Source organism: Myodes glareolus, chromosome 18 (assembly GCF_982192425.1).
Source record: "Myodes glareolus chromosome 18, mMyoGla1.1, whole genome shotgun sequence".
Taxonomy (NCBI): Eukaryota; Metazoa; Chordata; class Mammalia; order Rodentia; family Cricetidae; genus Myodes; species Myodes glareolus.
This window is the reverse complement of record NC_142043.1, coordinates 41,507,074-41,527,183: the sequence shown is the minus strand read 5'-3', so window position 1 is coordinate 41,527,183 and position 20,110 is coordinate 41,507,074. Positions and strand designations below refer to the sequence as shown.

Below are 20,110 nucleotides of genomic sequence, written 5' to 3'. Positions count from 1 at the left end.
TCACCCCGTTAGAGGTGCCTATTATATACTTCCTGACCTTCCAGACTTGCTCCTTCAAATGCTCAATGTAAGCCTCTATGGCCCCAGAACTCTCACACTCTGCGTGACTGCAAACTAGCTAGCAACTTGTGGATACTGCCAACTCTGCCACGAGCTGAAGTAGTAGCTGAGTCTAATTCAAATAACTTTGGACTTCCTAGGTAGCTGAATGCCAAGGTAAATTCTGGTGAAGATTTCTCTAGGTCTCCCTTTGTGAACTACATGTCCCTGTCTCTACTTTCCTATTAAATTAGTCTTTGAAATGAATTAAAATTTCTACACTTCTCAGCCCTCTGACTTCTCAGATGCCCTCAAAGCATTTTTCCTCTTGTTCTGAAACAGTGCTTTTTGTTTTGTTTTTGTTTGATTTTTTTCCCACAGAGTCTCGTTATGTAGCCCTGTCTGGACTGGTACTTGCTATATACTCCTTGCTGATCTCAAGCTCATGGCAATCCTCTTGCCTAAGAGTCACAAATGCTGGGACTGGCATGCACTATTATGTCCTGCACACCTGCTGTCTTAGGGTTTCTGTTGCTGTGACGAGACACCATAACCATGGCAACTCTTATAAACAAAAACATTTAATTGAGGTGGCGACTTAAAATTCAGAGGTTCGGGCCATTATCACCACGATGGGGAGCACAACAGTGTGCAGGCAGATATGGTGCTAGCTACATCAAATTGGAAGGCAACAGGAAGTGGACTCAGCATCATACTGAGCAAAGTCTGAGTATATTCGAGACCTCAAAGCCTGCCTGAACAGCGACACACAACCTCCAACAAGGCCATACCTACTCCAACAGGGCCACACTTCCTAGTAGAGCCATTCCCTTTGGGGGGCATTTTCCTTCAAACCACCATACCTGCCTTCTTTTTAATAAAGCTAGTCCCACAAAATAGTTGCAAGAGCTTCGGGCTAGATCATCTACTATAGTCATGGCAACAACCCCACTTCTCTACCAGTTTCCCACGTCATCCCTTTATTACTGTGACAAAATAGCTGAGAAAATCCATTTCAAGGAAGAAAGGTTTATTTATTCTTTATTTCTGATCTTAGAGATTCTTTGTTAGGGTTTCTATTGCTGAGATAAAATACAATGATCAAAGCTGTTTGGGGAGGAGTGGGTTTATTTGGCTTATTCTTCAACATCATAGTTCATCGTCAAAGAAAGTTGGGGCAGGAACTCAAGTAGGGCAGGAACCTGGAGGCAGGAACTGATACAGAGGTCACGGGGGAGTGCTGCTTACTGGGCTGATCCTTAGGGCTTGCTCTGCTTGCTTTCTTATAGGTCTCTGAGCCACCAGTCCAAAGACTCTGCCTACCAATAGCTGGGTCTTCCACCTCAATCATCAATCTGGAAAACACATCACGAGCTTCCTCCAAGCCTATTTGGTAGAAGTGTTTTCTCAATTGAAGTTTCTGCTTCTCATATGACTCCAGCTTGTGTCAAGTTGATGAAAACTAATGAGCAAGAGGTGGGGAGGGGGCCCAGTGTTTCCACATGAAATGTGTTGTTACTTCTCAGACTCTCTGGATATCTGGATGCCCCGATGGGAAAATTCCTGCTATACTCCTTATTTTCTAGTTTGGAATATAAATGGGTATTGGGTTATACTTTTTCTACATCAGGTGGCATGATAATGTGAGTCTTCTTGAGTCTGTTGATGTGCTATAGCACATTGATTGGTTTTAATAAATTGTACTAGCCTTGCAGACCTGAAATAATCCTTGGTCAATCATGATGCGTGTATAAACATTTTCATATGATGCTGAATTCAGTATCTTACTTATTTTTGTGGTGTCTTCCTCGTATATTTCTTGTCTGGTTTTTGTATTGGGTCAATAACAGCCTCATTAAAAATGGAAATATTCTTTCCTATATTTTCTAGCAGTCATTGAGGAGAACTGGTATCAATTTTTCTTCAAAATTTCAGTATAATTTTTTTTTCAGGGAAACCATCTTGACTTGAGATTTCCCTTTTGATAGACTTTAAATTGGGAATCAATTATGAGAATTATAAAGGATCTATGTTATATCGGGGTTGTTCTAGTTACTCTCTCCTGTTGTGTGGAAACACTGCCCAGAAACAACCTGAGGAGGAAAGAGTTTATTTAGCTCACAGGTTCCAGTCCATTATTGGAGGAAGCTGGGGCAAAACCTCAAGCAGAAACAGAGGCAGGCAGGACTCATGGAGGAAAGCTGCTTGCTGGCACAACCTTCACGGCTCGCTCAGTTTGCTGTCTTATAAGACCAGGTTTATGTATCCAGAGGTGGTACCGTCCACAGTGGGCGGGACCCTTTCACAACCATCATTGCTTAAGAAACACCTACAGGCCCACCTGATGGAAGAAATGTCACAATTGAGGTTTCTTCTTCCCAGGTGGTTGCAGTTTGCTGCACGTTGACAAAACCGACCCAGCACAGGGAAGTTGCGGTGACTCGTACGCTTCTCTTCTCGTTTCTTTTTGCGCAGAGACTTGTCTTTTTCATCCGGGTCTTTTTTCTTGACTGGAGCAGCTCTTGGAATTCTCTTGTTCACCTCTTGGCATTTACAGGAGCTGTAGTGTGTTGTTTCGCCTTGAGACCAGTCATTTCTGCCCTTTCCTTGTCGATATTATTGTTTGGTTGGTTTCTTTTTATCGTTGTGTTCAAAGAATCAGCTATTTATTTCATTGTATTTCTCATATTTTTTTTCCCCCGTTTCCAAATGCCTGAAAGAAAACTGGGGGAGGAATTGACGGGACGCTTTGGCGGGTAAAAGCCCTAGTTAGCGAGGCTGATGGCCCAGTGCCTGACAACCTGAGCTGAATCCTCAGAACCCACATGGTAGAAGCAGAGAAGTAACTTCCCTGAGTTGCTCGCTAATATCCACATGCATGTAATGAGTCATTTGAGCGTGAATGTATACACACACACACACACACACACACACACACACACTAAATGTTAAAAAAAAAAAGTGTGTCTAGAGAGATGGCTCAGTAGTTAAGAGTGTACAGTGCTCTTGCAAGCACCAGAATTTGGCTCCCAGCACTCATGTGGGGTGGCTCACCACCACCTGGAATTCCGACTAGAGGGGATCCAACACCTCTGGTCTCTTTAGGTACTTTCCCTCAGGTAAGTATTCTCTCTTCAATACACATGCATGCATACATGCATGCACACGCGCACACGCGCGCGCACACACACATACACACACCTCAAAAGAACCTTTAAATTTCCATGTGTGTGTGCTGTGTGAGAGTGTGTGCATACATGTGGGGGATGCCCATGTGTATGGGTGTACCTTTGAAAGCCAGAGGCTGGTTGTGGTCACCTTTTTCAATCACATGCCACTTCCTGAGGCAACATCTCTCACTGAACCTGGAGCTTGCTGATTTGGCCAGTCTTGTCAGCCAGTTTGGTCCAGAGATCTTTAGTCTCTGCCGCCCAACAGCTTTATGACTGGTGGGCTTCTCCACTTCTGTGTTTCCACCTGGGTCCTGGGATCTGAACTCCAACCCTCACACTTGTGCTGAAACTGCTTTACCAACTGAGCCATCTTCCGAGTACCCTAAATTCACACATTTTTTTTTATTGTATTTTTATTATTTTATTCTTTCTCCTTGCTTTGGCCTTTTTTATACAGATTTTGTTTTTTAGTTTCTTGAGGTGAAGGTTTAGAACGCTGGCTTGAGAGGTGTTAATGTACAAATTTCTTTATCAGAATTGACTTAGCCATGTTCCATGAATTTTGATATGCTGCATGTTCATTTTGATTCATCTTAATGTATTTTTATTTCCTCTGAGATATTCTCTTTAATGCAGGAGTTGTTTTAAAATGTTAGGTTTGGTCTATAAGGCTTTGAATATTTTATGATCAACTTTCTAGTCTGGTTCCATTTTTATCAAAGAAATACATTTAAACTTCCAGGCCTTTCAAGTTTGCCACGGTTAGTTCATCGCACAGACACAGCAGAACTCCACTGATGTTCCCTGAGCTCGGGCGGGATGTGTATTCTGCTGCTGATGGAGAATTTCACAGGAGTTGACAGGGTGATGTCACTCTGTGCTACATTTGCGTTTGTTCTCATATAGTTATTTAATTTGATGCTGAGAGACAGTATTGAAGTCTCCAACCACGGTGACTACAGAGGCGGCTCAGTTCCCAAGAGCATGTATGGCCCTTGTGGAGGACCTCCGTTCCTATCACCCACCTGAGGCAGCTTACAAATGCCTGAAACTCAAGCTCCTGGGAGCCAATGTCCTCTTCTGGATTCCCCGAATACCTACACTTATGTGTGCAAGCTTATACACAAACACACATATAGATCCTTAACATTTTTTAAAAAATTATTTATAAAGCCTTCAATTAGAGTTGTGGGTTTATCTGTTTCTCTATCAATTTCTGTTCAGATCTACCAGTTTTTGTATAGTGTGCACTCTGTGTTTGGCATGTACACAGTTTCTTGGTGTGATGTTCCTCTCTGTTTCTGTCTTGTTTAGTCTAACCTGAACTAATCTCACTTGATATTAGCAATTGTAGTAATTTTTCCTTTTGGAATCAATATTAGCATGATATAACTTTAGCACCATTGTTCTCTATATCATTATATCTGGAGTTGACTTCCTATAAGCATCATATAGGTAAACAATGTTTTAAAATCCACTCTGCCAACTGTCTTTTATTTGGTGTATTTAGACCACTTACATTTAATGTAATCACTGGTATTAGGACTGGAGTCCACCACTTTACCTTTCTCTTTTGTGTTCTCTCTTTCTCTCTCTCTTCCTCAGCATTCATTTTTTTTTCTTTTTTGTGTGATGCTTTGTGTCAGCTGGTAAGAGGAACTTGACCGTCAGAGACTTGCACCCACCACCCATGCTGGTATTATGACATGGTGTCTCCCTTCTATGAATGTAGCACCGTTCAGTGGTCCCATGGTGCCTGCTCAGCTAACACTGCATTGGTAACATCTACACTAGGCAGAGGCCACAGTATTTTTTGTTCTTTGCTGCCTACTATGTGGAAGAAGTCTCCACTCGAGATTGGTATTTGGAACTTCTAGCTCAACATGCTGCGGATCTCTGGGACCTACCTATGTTTGCAGGCATCAGAATAAGCCTCCCAAGACTTTAGAGGCCGAAATTCAATCCCTCTTGTGTTAGTAGGAGGGTGGAGCTCCATTCATCCCTGATGCTTAGAGGTGGGGCCTGTGAAAGGTAATGATTAGGATGAATCGACAGGGTGGAGCCTCAAGATTTCAATTCTTGCAGCTTCATAAAAAGCAGCAGAGAGACAGAAGGCAGACACACAGACATGTTCTCTGTACCATCCTCAGGCATTGGCAGGAGAAGACCATACTGTTCGTAGGTCCTTGAGCCCTCGCCAAAACAAGGCATTATCTTACTCTCTGGCTAATATATCTTCTTTAAATTAGTTAAGAAACACTTTTGGTCTATAAAGATGTTCTGCCTTGTTCCCTTGTTCCCTCTTAGTGGCACAGCCCTACACTTGGTGAAAACAGTCCCTACGGATCTTGAACACCAAATGTGTCAGCACACGAAAGTGTGCTTGTCACTTTTGAGTGCTGTATGAAGTGGGCACAGACCCTGCCCTGCCATTCGCTGATGATTTAAGAAATAAGGCTCATTACTTCAGTCCATTTTTGTTGTTTTCCTTCATGAGTACAGGTCGGATATGTGGAACATGGGAAATGGAAGCATGGGAAGAAAGCTCTTGGCTTTCTTGGGCTATGATCATCAATAAATTAGGGCAAAGGAGAACTGTAATCTAATGTACCATATTACTGTAATTAGAGCTTCATGCACACAGCTCTTTCCCGCCTTCCCTCTGAAATAATGAAACAGTTTAATATAAATAGTCATGACTTTCATCTCCATCATGTGGTGCTCAGTGATTGGGAAATTAGGCTAACAGTGAACACTTAATGAATTCAGAGCTCAGAGTGGAAAAGGAAGGACACGGCCCAGGAAGCCAGCCTTGCCGAGCTGAGAAGCCCCATTCCACCAAAACGGAAACTGAGACCCAGAAGGGCCAAGTGACCCGCAGATGCCAGGCACGCGGACCCAGCACTCAGAGCCCTCTTTCTTAATATTCTAGAAAGCTTCGCACATATTGAGCTGGCTGAGCTAAACAATACCTACAGTAGAGAAAATAGGTTCTATGAAACTAAGATGTTGCTGGGCTTTTCTGTGCATGGTTACAGCACCTGAATGTCATTGGCAAAAGACTTGAGTTTTTTTCTTCACTGGGGATTGAACCCAGAAAGGGCTCTACCACTGAGCTACATCCTCCAGCCCTAGAAACAGTTTCCATCGTATCCATCTTGTGCCTAGGATATACATAGAAAAAAATATCATCACAAATAAGTATTTGTTTAGTTTGCTATTCATTAAGCTGTTTGTGTACATGCAATCAACTTTAACTTTGTTGGATTCCATTTCTGTAGTGATGCTGAGAGCATCAGATAAAAGACTCTGCATAACATAAATGCTGGTTGTTGTAACGGAGGCACACAACGGTCCCTAAGGAGAGGAGCCACCATGCTCACAGTGCAGCTGGGAACAAGATTCCAGGTCACAATGTGTAGGACACAATGTGTCCTAACATGTTGAATGTAAACAGACCTCAGTGGAAGTCATGGGCCTGCCCTTTCTTTTCTCCCTCCTTCTTCCTGTAGAAAGAGAGGCTGAAGCCCTGAGGACAAGAGCACAGACTCTTCCCACACGGTCCCCGCTCTAGAAAATCCCTGCTCTAGAAAGCCAGTCTCCAGGTGATTGATCCAGTTCTTCCTCTTCCTCCTCACTCTGCACAATTACTGCCAATAAAAAACACTTCCTGTTCACCATTAAGGCCCATCCCATTTGACCAAGACGCATGTGGCACAATCTATTTCTACCAGTCTGGATAGATCCATGAAGAAATACAGTGCCTATCTGCTGACCAGACGGTCCCTTGGCAAAATGAAGCAGGTCAACGAGAAACGGAAATAGCAGTACCATAAAGAAGGAAACCATTTGTTCATGAACTTGGCTTTCCTGGTCCCAGTATTGCCTCTCCTTATCTAGAGTGCAGTCAGGTCTTACTCCAAGGTCATGAAAGGGAAAGGAATACAACCCAGCTGAAGAACTGAGACCAGTCAAGCAGGTGGAGGCGGGGCACCTCAGAGTGCATCTGTGGCCAAAGCTTGAAGTGAATGTCAAGCAGACCACCCAATGGTATGGAAGGTCCCATTGTCGTCACTGAGTCATGAAGAATCCAAATCCCAGGGGAGTTAAACACACAGAGAGCTGATATGGGAGACAAATGCACAAACAATCTCTATTTTGTGGATGAAGAAACTGAGGCGCACAGGGGGAAATGACTCAATCTGAGTCGACCAGCATGTAAAATAGTCCCAAGTAGTCCCGGTGCAGGCCCGTCCTTTTTCACCCATAGATCTGATTCCTCTAGTGCCCACAGCACTCCTTCCTGCCCCAGCCACCTGCTCTGGACAGCCTCCTTTAGGGAGCGCGTATTGTCACCTGTTTTAGATAGAAATGATTTGTTGTAGTATGAGGGCCGGCTTGTTGGGGTTTCCGTCCCGCCCGGTACCCCAACAGCCGGCAAATACCAAAGAGAAATCACACACAGGACTCCATAAGGTTATAAACTGATTGGCTCATTAGGTCAGGCTACTTATTAGCTCTTATAACTTATGTTACCCCATTATTCTTATCTACGTTAGCCACATGGGCTCATTACCTTTCTCAGTGTGACAGCTTACATGTTGCTTCTTCCGTGGTCTGCACAGGAATGGCAGAGGAACCTCTCTGCTTCCCAGAATTCTCCCAGTCTCTTTGCTCCACCCCTACTTCCTGTCTGGCTTTCCCGCCTATACTGCCTGCCTGGCCAATCAGCGTTTTATTAAAATATGATTGACAGAATACAGATAATTCTCCCACACCATTTCCCTCACTTTTTTTTTTAAACAAAGGAAAAATACCCATAATCCATTTGTTGGGAATGTGGGCGTAGTATTTCAGGCTACTTCCTGCTGGTTGGGGGCGCTGATAGTCTTAAGGGGACCTAAAGAAAATTTAGAGTTATAGTCAAGTCCTGACTGAAGTATCCTGGGAGTCTTGATCATCTCAGGCAGCAGTCTTGAATCAGTTCTGGATGTAGAACTCTGTCATCTGGGCCATCTGTTCCTGTCGATTTCTCAGGTGGCCTCCCTTGGTCAAAGATGATTTTTCTTAACTCTGAATAAATCCATAGCCTCTCATTTTCTGTGGAAACAAAAGCAGAATCTCTTCTCCAAAGTAACATACCTTTTGACTTCAGTTTTGAAGCCAAGGTATTTTCAAAATGTCTATCTTGGGTTAGTTCAGCAGCATTTATAAACAAATGTCTTTTGGTGACTGTTGCTCCTTCCTCAGCATTCAAACAATTAAAAGAGAGCATAACACACAGTATCAAGATTCTCTGTGTATTTTCCATCTTTATGCAGCTTTATTTTACTTCTATTTCTTTTATTTTTACTTTTACTTTTTGAGACAGGCTCTCTGTATATCTTTGTCCTGGAATAACTCTGTAGACCAGGCTGTCCTTGAACTCAGAGATCCTCCTGTCTCTGCCTCCCCAGTGCTGGGATTAAAGGTGTATGCTACCACACCTTGAACTCACAGAGATCTGTCTGTCTCTGCCTCCCAGGCATTGGGATTAAAGGTGTGCACTACCACACCTTGAAGTCACAGAGGTCAATCTCTACCTCTGTCCCTTGAAGTCACAGAGGTCAATATGCCTCTGCCTCCCAGGCATTGGGATTTAAGGTGTGTACCACCACACCCAACTACTCTCTTTCTTCCTTTTTTTACATTAAGAACTTTAACTTTTAGCCTGCATATATTTTAACACACTGTAAAATATTTAGAGGTTTTCTTCCTCTTTGAATCTCTCTTTACTGTATATTTTTCTTTTTCTGACCATATGAGTCTTTAATTTACTAAGCAATATGGAGAGCTGTGGCTTTGACGGCTAGATCCAGCTCATTCCTTAGCTTTTCAGCATCAAGGCTGAGGTACCAGCCAGAGCTGTGGTTCACTGCCACAACTCTATGACGTTTCAAGGTCCTTGCTAGCAAGCAAGCAGCATCATCCTGCTCACAGACCACACTCAGTTGGACTGCCTGCCTGAAAGAGTCAGAGTTTGCCCTGGCAGGACAGCCCATAAAGCCGACATTTTAAAACAGCGCAGCGTTTTTCCTGCTACGACTGAAAACCGAAAAGCATGCGTTCAGCTTTTCATCAATACCATTTAAGTGTTTCGCGGCAGGACCTCTTAAAGGAGCTACAAAGTTTTGCAGCTAAAGCTGAGTTAGGAAGCCTCTCTTAGATGAGAGCATTTGCTTGCCTCTAGCAAGCAGAACAGACCCGAGAAATTGCTGCCACCAAGAAACCATGCAATGCTGTTATTTTGTTCTAGAATTACTTCCCAAGCTGTCTCAAGCTTTATGTGGATACAGTTGTCCACACGTTGGTGCCATATGTAGTATGAGGGCCGGCTTGTTGGGGTTTCCGTCCCGCCCGGTACCCCAACAGCCGGCAAATACCAAAGAGAAATCACACACAGGACTCCATAAGGTTATAAACTGATTGGCTCATTAGGTCAGGCTACTTATTAGCTCTTATAACTTATGTTACCCCATTATTCTTATCTACGTTAGCCACATGGGCTCATTACCTTTCTCAGTGTGACAGCTTACATGTTGCTTCTTCCGTGGTCTGCACAGGAATGGCAGAGGAACCTCTCTGCTTCCCAGAATTCTCCCAGTCTCTTTGCTCCACCCCTACTTCCTGTCTGGCTTTCCCGCCTATACTGCCTGCCTGGCCAATCAGCGTTTTATTAAAATATGATTGACAGAATACAGATAATTCTCCCACACCAATTTGTCATCTCCCAAATAAAACCAATCACGAGGCCCAGTGATGAGGACTTCCAGGTTATTACCGAGGTCTCCCAGAAGTATCCAGAGCAGAGATGAAATTCTTTGCATCCTGACTGTCTGTGGTTAGGAATTAACACAAAAGCAAAGGATGCTTTCAGCAATATTAGCATTTCAAAAAATCACTTTGCATTCTAATTTTGTATCTCAGTCTTTGTTTTTTTTTAGTAAAAGGTTAAGTGGACATAGATGAAAAAATATAATTTCAAACAAACTTCCTTATCTCTTTGGCTCCTTGTATTATATCAGACATTGCATAAATGCTTTTAAGAGATGTGGATAAACTGAACAGAAGTGAATGCAGCTATTGTCTTCCTGCAGATGGTTCCAAAGACTCAGGTTTACAGGGATTGCATGAACTGCACCCACAGAACCTCCGCTGGTTCTTTGCTAAAGCGTCGCCTTTACATGTCTGAGGTCCCTGATGCAAGGAGGTACCTTGTGAACACAGCAGAGTACCAGCTCAGGCAGAGCTCACACTGATGTTGCAAGCATGCAACTCAGACTTGAGTAGGAGGCCCCCAAGCTTCTGCCAGGATCAACAGCAAGTGTGGGGTTGGGGGATGAGCGCCACACTTTCTTAGAGGCAGTGTGTACATTATGAGCTATTTGCTGGCAACTTACCAGTTCTGATCTTATTTCTACTAATTTGTCGATTCTTCCAAACAATTAAGATGGAACAATTCAGAAGCTAACAGCGCTGAGACATGGTGTACATTTTATTTAAACTTTTATCAGTGAGTTCTCAGGGGAAAACTGGACTTATCAGCATGCCTGGGTTGGTTTTGACTCTGTGGTCTTCTATTAGCCAACTTTCTATTAGCTATGCCTAGAACTTCCCAAATAGAAGAAATGTTTATATAACCCACAGTTCTGAAGTTTCAGCGGTATGGGGTACAAGGGCAGGAACATACAAAAGGGAGGAAGAGAGAAGAGAGAGAGAGAAAGAGAGAGAGAGAGCGCACAGGAAAGAGAGAGAGAGAGAGAGAGAGAGAGAGAGAGAGAGAGAGAGAGAGAGAAGTCGAAGAAATGTTTATGTAACCCACAGTTCTGAAGTTTCAGCAGTATGGGGTTTGGAATAATTGATTCTGGTGAGGAACTCAGATGGCATTACAAGTGCAGGAACATACAAAAGGGAGGGAGAGGAGAGCAGAGAGAGAGAAAGAGAGAGACACACACAGAGATATAAACAGCACACAGGAGAGAGGGAGAGGGAGGGGAGAGAGAGAGAGAGAGAGAGACCCATGGTAAAACTCACAGCTAGCTAGAGGGTAGGGATGAGCCAATCTTGAAATCTTCCCTTAAGTCCCACTTTTTCAAGGTCCTACTACTTCCTAACATCCCCATACTGAGTACCAAGTTTCTAACACATGAACCTTGTAACATAAGCCACATCTAAACCATAGTAAGTCTCAACACGCTTCCTGTTTCATTTACAGATGTGGCAACAGCAATGCCTACTGAACAGACTATGTGGAAACAGAATGCACCAGCAACAGCACCGTCTACGGCGTCCAGCTAAACAAGTTTGTCTCACATCATCGTCAGTGCCAGCAGATGTCAACAGAGGTGGATCCCACTGAGAGACTGGCTAGTCTTGGGGCGGGAAAGCAAGTCACTGAGGATTTGCTCTCAACAGAGGACAACTTCAGCTCACTTCTCTGCACCGCACTCTTAGACACATGGAGCTTAAGTTTCTGCAGAGTCCACCATTCGTGTGCCCCCCACCTTTGCACTTCCTACCATGGCTAGTGCACTCTTACCTGCGCCATCAGTTATAAGTCTTGCCTTTGTCCAAATTGAAGTTAATCCTGTGTGCATCTTCATATTGTCTTTATGAATGGCTCACAGGCCTGACACACTGGGGATGAACTCACACACACTATTTATGCAGGAATATGAAGCCAAGGACCATTGCCTGCTGCAGACAGGAGTTTTGTTCTGTTGTTTGTCCTCAGAAAGAGATCTGCCAATGTCTTGTACGTACACAGAAATGACGGGGACTTTCCCTGGCAGAGCAGAAGTGGAGTCGTGACTGATAAAGGCAACCACAAACTATAATTCACCTTCTAAGCACATTCACCATGGATTCCTAGCGCACTTACAGCTCTAACACACGCATGGTCATTAGACAGTGTGGTCCCGACCACAGATGGAGTAGCAAGCATGGCGGACAGTACGTCCCTCCTCCATAAAGAACCCGAGACAGCAGAGAATTCCCAGGAGAGCTCTGCAGGAATGATGCTCAGCATTTCTACAATTTCCATCTTCACTGGGCCCTGATCAGGGGAAATCTTACCTTTAAAAGACCATCTTTTTATTCATCTGTCCTTCTGCCTACCCATTTGTTAGCTGATCCATCCATTCTTGAGCCGTCCAGCTGTCCGTTCATGCACCTCTCCATTTTACCTGCCCTTGCATACATATATCCACACCCATTCATTTATTCACTCGTCTGACTATCCAACCATCTGAGTGTGTGTGCGTGCGTGTGGGTGTGTACTTGGGAGCTTGCACACACATGTGCAGGGCTGAGAACTTCACTGATGTCAGGGAAGCAAGAACTCTGCCACTGAGCTATATCACCAGCGGGGCAAATCCATTTTTTAATCTGCCCGCCCCACAATCCACCCATCAATTCATTCACCCATCCGCCCGCCCACCTTCCTAATCCATCCATCCGTTCGCTAACCGAGTGCCTTCTCTACACCCAAAGTCCTAGGCCTTGCCGCCAGACTTTATCCTCACAAACAGCGAGGTCTTCATTTGGGACAGAAATACGAGTGAAGCCTCTGCAAGTCTCCCCCACCTTCCATGGTTTTCCCCTGACCACAGCAAAATAAAGCAATATGCTCTACTTTTTTTTTTTTTTGACAACTGAAATAACAGAGGATAAGAAAAATAAGAAAAACAAAATTACCTTGTCCCTAAGAGCTCTTCCCTTCCTGAATCCATCGCAAGTACAGTAGCTGCACTTGTGTAATTGGAACACTTGAGACACGGAGGACACACACTCCCAGGCGCTCCACACAAACAAGTTCAAATACTCAGAAATCCATTCCCCAACACGGTTCTGCAGCTTGTTGGACATGCTAATTCAAGTGCCTAGCAGTTCGGAGCTGAGATCCACTTATCAGCAGGATCGAGCTGTCTGGGATTTCAGAGCCGAAGGCCGCGAACCAGAGTCAGTGGTGTGGGCGCTTTAGGATCTCGAGTCCCCGCAAAAAAGGGCTTCAGTAGGTCAGCAAAATCTCCAAAACCGGAGCAGACAGAACTCAAATCAATTGTCAAGCAGTATACAAAAGAGAAGGAAAGAACCCAAACAGGCCAAAGAAATTTTGGCATTTTCAAATTTGAAAGTTTCAAGTGAAAAGAAAACTTGAACAGTGCTCCTCGGACCTCACTCAGGTTCCCGCTGCTCCTGCACTGCCATCTCCACGAGCCCCCGCTTCCCTTGGAGGCCCTGACTCACACTTGTACCCCGTCGTTCCAGAGCTGTATCTCCTCCCCGGTTGTCCCTCAAGCGACAGAGTGTGCCAGCAGAGAATGTGTTCAACCATTGTGTGTTTCAGAGGACTTCCTAGTAGATACCATTTCCAAATGCCCCACATGCTAACTCGCAAGCGAAGCTACACTCATCGACAAAGGGATGTGTCAAAGGCAGATGGGATGACTTTTGCTCAACTCTCAGGGCTTGGGAAATGGGGGCAAGAGGGGTCGCTCTGAGCTCAAGGCCAGTCTGGGTTACACAGCGAGTTCCAGGCCAGCCTAGATTACAGCGTGAGACTCTGTCTCAAAAAGAAATGAGATGAGCCAGGTGTGGTGGCACACACCTTTAATCTCAGCACTCGGGAGGCTGAGGTGGTAGGCAGGTCTCTGAGTTCGGGGTCAGTGTGATCTACACAGTGAGTTTCAGGTCAGCCAAAGCTACACAGTGAGAACCTGTCTCAAAAAACAAACAAACAAACAAACAACAAAGTGAAGAGCCGCATCAGGGGAAGAGAAGCTGAACGTGCCATTCTAAAGTGCGGTTATATGGGAGGGAGACGTTCTAATGTTGCACAGCACCGAGGAGTAGATCTGTTCCTGACAGCCCCCTGCTCCATGCTTATGAAGAACCAGAGGCACGCAACAGAAAGAAATGGCAAGGAAATGGAGATACTAAGTCAATTACCCTCAACACACCATTGCATACTACAGGTGTCATGACTTATCACACGGCCCACCCTTCGGTGTAATTGCTGCTGTCAATCAAACAGAAACGCATTTTTACAAAGCCTGCCCTTCCTTCCTATCTCCAGTGGTTTCATCATCCATTTCCCAAGACCTAAGAAACCCAAGAGTCAGCCATGAATTTCCCCTGTCAAACATGAGGTTGTGCTAATTCTCCCGTCTAACCTCAAATCCATCACCACCACCCAGTGGAGCTGTCCTATCCCTAAGCTGGATGCCCAGCCATCCACCCGTTCACACCTCCTTATCTGGGAATGATTGATCAGTTAGCCAGCTCCTCAGCTGTCTCCTTGCCCTGTCTGCCACTAGAGTTAGTCCCAGCCCTTGGAGCAGTGCTGCAAGCCTCCAAGGGCAGAGCTTTGAGCATGCACTTGATAGTCCCTGCACCCCAAACCCCAACTGTCTCTAATGACTTCAGTCTTCTGTCTCTCTGCTCTTCTGAGCCAATGACTTCAGACATGCCCTCCACATGCAGAATGCCTTCCCCTTTCCTTCTGTGTTAGAGCTGGTCAATACTCACGTCTCTGTTTCCAGCTGAAAAGCTCACAGCTCCTTGGGAGCCTCCCATTTCCGCCTCCAAACAGAACTCCATTACAATCTGCCTCCTTTCCAGTCCTACACCCTGAATCTGGTGGGTACTGCCCACATGTTATTGGTTTTCCATTCTTGCCCTAACAAGGCCCATATCTATACAACACCGATCACAGGGCCAGCACCCTTAGTGAGCCAAGAAGGCGTCCTGACTAAGAAGGGTCGTAAGGCAGGATGCGCATCAGCAAAAAGGCATCGAGTGATGCGTGATGTATGGAAATACTTCAAAAAAGATGAGAACGTGGCGCTGTAGCTCAGTGGAAAGAGTGTATGCTCAGCTCACACGAGGTCTGGGGATCAAGTCCCAGCACCCCAAACTCCAAAACAGAACAAATAGATTATTTTTAATTTGTAGCCTATTTCTTGTGTGGAACTATAAAAACTCACACAAGCTAAAACATTGACCACACTTTCTACAAGAGAACCCAATGGTGGTCCTCTGCGGACTGAATGTTTGGGTGCTCCCTGGATTCACACCTTGAACTCTATCCCTCAGTGCACTTGCACTAAGAGACAGAACTCATAGGCTACGATTAACAAATAAGAGTTCACTCTAAGGAGTGGAATTGCTACCCTTGTAATATGCCAGAGGGAGCTTCCTAGGCTCCTGTGTCACACAAGGATTAACTAAAGATACCGTCTACGAATCAGAGAGCAAGCCTTCAGGAGACGCTAACCTTGGGTCTTGACTGTATGGTTGCGGTTGCGAGTGATAAACGCCTGTTGTTTATAAAGTAGATTGTCTCCGGTATTTAGTTGTAGCAGCAGCAAAGACTAAAACACAGGCAAAGACATGACGGCCCATTAAGATGTTAATTCTTCATCCAAGAGCAGAATTTATGACACAGTAGGGTAGCTCTGTAAGTTTCTACTCTGAAACACGCCTGTGTACGCCTGACTATGCCTCACTTAAATTTGGGATTTGGAACACTTTTAGACAAGAAAAACCTTTCCCCACAAAATTACCACTTTGAAACCCCATTTCATAAACTGCGGAGGTCTGAGTCCACAATTACACTTCAACATCGGAGGTATTTACAACTATGCCAGTGACAAGTACGGCCCAGCTAGTTCTTCATTATTATTGTTATTATTTTATGTCTTAAAATTATTTCTCTTTTTGATGAGCTAAAAGCCTGTCCATGGACAGTTTCAAACACGTACACAGGCATGCTGACCGCTCTTGCCCCCAGGTTATTGTTAACAGTGCCATTTTCCCTACTTAGTACAGGATACAGGGTGAACCACATCATGGGGGCCACCCTCACAGACCTAGGGCTACCTCTTCTGAGGACAGGCTAGTATCGTAGCCTGAATCAAGGATATGTCAAGGCCCTGAAGGAGAAGATATTTCCTCCTGGAAAAGAGTCGGCTCTACCCCTGGTCTTGGATGGAGACCAAAGGTTCCAAGCTAGCCAGAACACAGAAGTTAATCCAGCCGGGCCTGTTGGTCACCTAACCAAAGAGAGCAGCTGTCAGGAAGGCAGATTTGCTTTAAAGCATGCCAAAGACATGGGAGGAATAAATATTTCTTCTTGAGATAATGGACTTATCCTTACCAGAAACTCCTGGCTGTGTGACCCTGCTATGATTTGCTTGGTTTTCTCAATTACTTGGAAAAACCAAACTTTTCCTTTTCCCTTCTTTTTTTTTCTTTTTCCTTCTTTCAGATTCTTCCCAAAAGCCCGAGCATGCTGCCCTGACCACACTGGACTTCCTCACTCCCTTTTACTGAAGCTGTCTCTGAGCCCCACTTCTGCCGTACAGGAGAGCTGTCTCTCCACTTCTTCTCCATCCTCTTCCTGGAAACTGCTGAGATTTACACCTTGCTTGCCCTGGAGTTCAAATAAAATAAAACTCAAATAAAATTGTCCTCGAGTTTCCTTCTGAGTTCATTCTTATTTTTTATTAACAAGATTAAGAATCTTAAAAAGGAATCCCTATTGGCCCCTTACCATGTGGCAACCCAAGTGCCTAAATTTTCCCTAAAATTCCAAAAACAATAAGGGAAATAAAGGATGGGCTTAGGGTCTTACTGTGTCTTCAAAAGAAGGCAGGTGCCCAGACCCACTCTAGGAATGTTTGTCCCCACTATTCTGTGCTGAGCTGGCAAACGACAGTTTTGAAACCCAGTAATTAAGACCTTCTTCCGGTGGGGCGAAAAGCAACCGGGGGGTACACACTATGCATCCAAAATAATGAGCCTCACCAGAGATCCAGCACTAAAGGCGGAATGGCAGTGCCCTTAGCAAGCTGAAGGGATTTTCCTACAAAATACCTGATTTTGCTTCTTTTTTGGAATAGTTTGGTCAAAGTTTCATTTCTTTAAGTTTTCATTTGCCATTAATACTCTGACACTTAAGAGATAAAAGATGAAGTTTTAAACCCCAAATCTCTGGTTTGATGAAGACATTACTATGGTGTCTCTTTGGTCATTACTAAGTGAGACATGTCTCTGTCCCTTCTAGCACCAGGATTAAACAGCCGGACATCGAGCCACCTTAGTGGCTACACAGAGGCCCCTTTCCCTGACGGGAAAACCGAGGCAGCCCAGTGGCCTGTTGGATAAACATCCCACAGCAGCTGCGCTCACTCGCGATCCTTCTGTCCAAGTATTACCCGATGCAAGGGAAATGATCTGACAAAGTTGGCGGTGCGCGGGGAGATGAGATGGGGGATGAGGCGGGGTGGTGGGATGGGCGACGACCAGTGATGGTGATGGTGATGGTGGTGACAGTGGTGGCGGTGACGCTGGGCCGGCTCTTCTCCCGTTTTTCCATGACTGCCAGTCCTCGCAGTCTCCGCCGTCCCCGCGTGGCCTCTGCCCGGAGAAACAGGATTTGCACCCAAGCCGCAGGTTCGCTGGCGCGAGGCTGCGGCGCCCCACGAGCCGGCCACGCGCCCCTCTGAGCTCCCGCGCCGGCTCCGCCCGAGCATTGCAGCCTTGGTTCCTCCGGCCCAGCCTCCCATCACTTACTACCCCTCCTCCCCGCCCGTACCCCTCCCCCCTCCCGCGGCAGCGCCCGCGCCAGGGCCCGCCCCGCTGAGCCCCCCCACGGCCCGGTCCCGGCCCCCATCACTTACGTTGCGTTGGGCCCGGCGCGTCCGGCGGCCCGAGACAAAGGCTGAGCAGCCCCGGTGCCGCCGGCTGCTCCCCTAGCCGCGGTTGCCGGGGACCAGGAGGAGGATGGGGAGGATGGAGAGGAGGAGGGGCGGGGAGCAAGGGGAGGCAGCAAGGGAGCGCGGGGGAGGGGCCCGTGGCGTCCGCCACCCACCGCAGCAACCCCAACCCCAGCCCTCCTTCCGGGCCGCCACCCTCCGGGGGTGCAGACCTCCCCCCAGGGACCAGGGTACCGCCCCCCCTGGGGGCGGGGTGGGAGGAAGAGGAAGGGAAGGAGGAAGGCGGTGAGTGCGCCTGTGTGCTCCTCCTCAATCGTGATCGTCTCCACCCACCCCCGCGTCCGCCAGCAACCCCAGGAACATGCTAGACTCCCCGCCTCAGCCGCCTGGCTCCCAACGGCCCGGCTCCCGCCTCCCTCGGTGCCGACACACCTCTGCCCCAGACCAGCCAGCCCATCCACCTCCACCAGCAAACAGACCTGAAGGTTAAGTGGCCAAAGGCGCTGGCTGGCGAGGGACAACCATCTGAGAGGTGACTGTGGGGTCCGAGCCCTTTGTGACCCTCCTCTTGTGGCACCTCTTCTACTCTAGCACTACCCCTAGTACCTATGGGGACCGGAAGGTTGGGGAGTTGGGCAGGTGAGATCTGCCCGCCATGAGTCTCCCATTGGCATCTTGCTATAAAAAGAAACTCTGTGGCTTGACTCAGTCATTTGTGTCTTGGTGAAAAGATTTTTATTTTTTTCACGTTTTAAAAACTTTGTATTGTTATTTTTTTTTTTAAGTCAAAGGAGGAGAATAGTGTAACAAGCCATCTTCAGCCTCAAGAGATGCCAGAATTTTCCCATCCACTTCACTCAAAAAGCACAATGGCTATGTCAGTTAAGGCTAAGTTACTGTCATCTTAACTGATGTTATTTCGGAGCATCCTGGATCCCCGGGCCTGTACTAAACGCTTCACCTGTGCCGCTTGGCTTGGGGGAGGAACCAAAAAATTTGTCCCCAATTTGGTAGTGGGAAGGCTCTTGATATACATACCTTCCATGAGCTAAGCAACACTGACCCATCAAGGGCCAAGCTGCTGTGGCTATGTCCTAGACTCTGCCAAATGTAACTGATGCCATCCCTCTGGAGAGAGAGAGAGAGAGAGAGAGAGAGAGAGAGAGAGAGAGAGAGAGAGAGAGAGAGAGAACAAGCAGAATGTTGGCTTAAATTCCAAGAGCTTTGGTTCAGTCCTTAGCTTTAGGAACCCAAGTGCAGGCAGGTTATAAGCTGCAGAGGTATTTGGAATCTGAGGGTGGGGCCTGGCATCCTCCAAGAGAATCCGATTTCCTGCAGTGATTTGGCTGGAGTCCAGGAGTCCACACATAGCATGAGATTAATGCTGAAGCACCCAGCCTTGGTCTGCATTTAAATTTCATGTGTTTGAGTTGAAGAATTGGTTCCTGCCTCTTCCTTAATAGGTGCCGCGTTCTAAGGACAGACTCAGGCCATGCTGAGGGTACCCAGTGGGCCTCTCTGTGTGTCTTGTCCCTCCCAGCAGCAGAGCAGAGGGGTGTCTGTGGTGAGTGATTCATGGAGCAGTTGGGTAGACAGGTCAAGATGAAGACTATGGTCTCAGCCCATCTGGCTTTCAGTCCTTCACCCCTTCTCAGGGGTGTGCCCTTGGGCAAATGACTTGACCACTCTGTGCCTTATTTCCTCAATGAGAAAAACTGGGAGTGTGGATGGAGTCTGTCTGATGGGGCTGCTGGGGGGCATTTCTGCATGTAGAGTACTTGGCCTAGAAAGGTTGAGAAGGCACTGTAACGCCCTTAGCCTACCGTATGGGAAAAGTAAAATACTGAAGCCCAGGGAGATTGCTGTTCCATAGGATTTGCAGCCTTGTTTTCCAAGGATGGAAGGGGCCCGGCCTTAGCTGGTTTGCAGAATTAGCTGAACATACAGAAAGCAGAGTGATTCTTCCCTTCGCAGAGGGCTGTGGAGCTTCACACAGGTACTTTCAGGCCGGCACATCTGCAGGACCCCTCTGGACCTGGCTCTCCTTATCACACGACTCCAGGACACAGCCTTTGAAGGCTGGAAGGAAATGGAAGGCTGCATCCACTTTCCCAGCCAAACTGACCATGGTGACTCGAA

General features: G+C 46.3%; 1 long non-coding RNA gene across 1 annotated transcript; it reads right to left on the bottom strand.

Moving 5' to 3' along the window:
• Positions 1-16,730: 16,730 nt before the first annotated feature.
• On the bottom strand, positions 16,731-18,362 carry LOC146890780 (uncharacterized). Its single transcript, XR_014998325.2, has 2 exons — positions 17,936-18,362; positions 16,731-17,672 (listed from the first exon to the last, which is right to left on the bottom strand). It is a non-coding gene; the product is annotated as an uncharacterized LOC146890780 (long non-coding RNA).
• Between the last annotated feature and the right edge of the window lie 1,748 nt (positions 18,363-20,110).